The sequence below is a fragment of the Cebus imitator genome, unplaced genomic scaffold (genome assembly GCF_001604975.1).
Source record: "Cebus imitator isolate Cc_AM_T3 unplaced genomic scaffold, Cebus_imitator-1.0 Scaffold73, whole genome shotgun sequence".
In the NCBI taxonomy this organism is placed as follows: Eukaryota; Metazoa; Chordata; class Mammalia; order Primates; family Cebidae; genus Cebus; species Cebus imitator.
Genome location: NW_016107388.1, coordinates 1,259,994 through 1,263,113, shown reverse-complemented (window position 1 = coordinate 1,263,113; position 3,120 = coordinate 1,259,994).

Below are 3,120 nucleotides of genomic sequence, written 5' to 3'. Positions count from 1 at the left end.
GGGGGGAGGGGGAGGAGGGGGAGGAAGAATTAATGGCTCTGGAGGCCCTGTGTGAGTGAAATAGTCTGGGAGTTCCTTAAGACGTGCATCAAAGTCCTCATCAGAGTAGGTTGTTCTCCAAACATTTCCTCTTAGAAGATGTCATCAGAACTTTCAGAAGAGCTTACACACACGCCCATGCATGCATGCACACACGGTTCTACTTGGCTGTCTCATTCCACAGATAAGATTAAAATTTAGCAAGTCTGGAATAAGGTCTTAAATCCATGCTTTCAAATGCTTCCCACAACTGCTTGGGCAGTTTTATTAACCAACCATCTAGACAACACATTTATGACTTCTTCAACCGTGCAGGATGGCTGAAAATTACTGGTGCTAAATCAGTATTAGCATTGATTTATCATGCTTTCTCATGAAGATAAATAATAGTTTCTTTTAGAAATATGTTTAACATTTCCCCCTTACAAATTCAAAGAGAAACAATTCCTTTGTTTCAACATTTTTTTTTTCTCCAGATTACTCATCTGATCCTATCTTGTTTGAGCTATCTGGCTGATGGAAGTTTCATGGAGAAACCCACATTTTCTTATGAAAATTAGATTTTAAATCACTTATTTACTTGTTCACACATGGTACTGTTTTCACACACACACACAAACACGTTGCTCTTACATTTGCGCCTGTATCTCTGATGAAATTTCATAGGACTTATCAACATAATCGTGACAATGGCAATTATTATATTTATTTTGCAATTATTTTCCTTTCCAAAACAAGCTCTATCATTAAACACATACCCTTCAGGGGTATGATTTTCAGTGAATAATTTAGTTCCACCTTCTCTCTGAAGTCTCTTCCACTCTCATGTTAATCGGTATCATAGCATTTTTTCCTTGGATCAGTCATTTTATAATGAATTGAAAATTGGCTTGTATCTTCATGAATTGCCTAATTTGAAAATACCATTATCCCATGTTTTCCCTCAAAGAAAGTCTACATGATAGTATGACAGAAACAATATGATACATAGATAGGTAGAGAGGTAGGTAGGATGATAGATTAGATAGATAGATAGATAGATAGATAGATAGATAGATAGATAGACAGATGATAGATAGCTGGATTGATCTATACAGTATATCTGAATATATGACCAGGAGAGGTGATCACATCCAGGAAAGATGTTTGTTTCAAGGAAAGGGATTCATAACCAGGGAAGGTATCAATTTAACTAAGATATACCTGATAGACTGGAGAATAACCCAGTCGAATTAAATTTAGGTTTATCTTTTGAATAGCAGCCCAGATACACTAACTAGGTAAGAGACTTACTTCCACACACTCATCTCATAGATTAGACTATTCACTTTTCTTTCTCAGCATACTTAATTTCTGTTATGAATTTGTCGAGAGACAGAAGTAAATATCGTGGATATAAATTTTAGGTTTATTTATGTTTTCGCATTTATCCCCTTTCCCTTTCCTACATAATTCCTAACCTAAGCAGAGATATGTAGTGATATCTCTGCCAAACCTCCACAACTGAGTCCTGGACATCACCAATAAATATGCATCACATGAATTAATGAGCATCAAACAGGTTGAATAAAAGTGAATGGGCCTACGTCCACCTCTTTCAAAATTTAGTACAAAGGTAAAATAATAAAATTATATAGTACTGGGATGAGACTGGACAACAACGTCAATGGAATAAAATTGAGAGTTCAAAAAAAAAACATCTTACATGTATTAGCCAACTGATTTCCAATAATGTGCCAAGATCATCCAATGAGAAAAGCAAAGCTTCTTAAACAAATGGTGCTGGGACAATTGGAAATCTACAGCAAAAATAGCTAACTAACTAGATAAATAAATACAGTTGGCCTCCACAACATGACATATACAAAATCTTACTCAAAAGGGACCAAAGATCAAAATGTGAAAGCTAAAACTATTAAATTCCCGGAAGAAAATTTAGGAATGAATCTTGAGCTCTTAAATCAGGAAATAGTTTCTTAGCTATGACACCAAAATCGTAAGCATCAAAAAATTGCTAATTATATGCAAACTTAAACTAGAATGAGTTATCCCTTCACATCCAGTAGGAGGGCTATTTAAAAAAAGACAGACACTAACAAGCTTTGGTGAGAATGGGGAAAATTCATGCATTGTTGGTAGGAATGTGCAACTGTTTTGGAAAGCAGCTTTGTGATTCCTCATGATGTCAGTCCATATGACTCAGCAATGGCACCCCTAGATATAGACCCAAGTAAATTGAAAACATGTGTTCACATAAATACTTGCACATGAATGTTAATAGCAGTGTGAGTCATAATAATAAAAAAATGGGAACATCAAGATGTTCACTAAGTGATAAATGGTTAAATACAATGTGGTAAAACCATACAATGGAATATTATGCGTCTATGAAAAAGCATGAAGCATTCAGGAATGCTACAATATGGATGAACCTTGGCAACATTATGCCAAGGTAAAGAAGTTAATCACATAAGACCACAGATTTTATGACTCCATTTATATTAAATGTCCAAAATAGGGAAGTTCATAGAGATAGAAAACACAGTAGTGTTTTCCAAGGGCTGGGAGGAAAGGAGAATAAGGAATGACTGTTAATGGCTTAGAGTTTCTTTTGGAGATAATGAAAACATTCTGAAATTAAATAGTGGTGATGGTTGCACAAACTTGTAAGTAGACTAAAAGCCTCTGAATTATATACTTTAAAAGGGTAATTATTATGTTATGGGAATTATATCTCAATTTATTTATTAAAAACAGGGATCAAATAAATCGTCATTAAATAAGTTCTGACTTAAAAAAAAATACAATAGGCTGGATATGGTGGCTCACACCTGTAATCCCAGCACTTTGGGAGGCCAAGGGGGTGGATCATGAGGTCAAGAGATCGAGACAATTCAGGCCAACATGGTGAAACCCCACCTCTACTAAAAAATACAAAAATTAGCTGGGTGTGGTGGAGCACACCTGTACTCCCAGCTACTCAGGAGGCTGAGGCAGGAGAATTGCTTGAACCTGGGAGGCAGAGGTTGCAGTGAGCCGAGATCGTGCCACTGCACTCCAGCATAGTGCCTGGCAACAGAG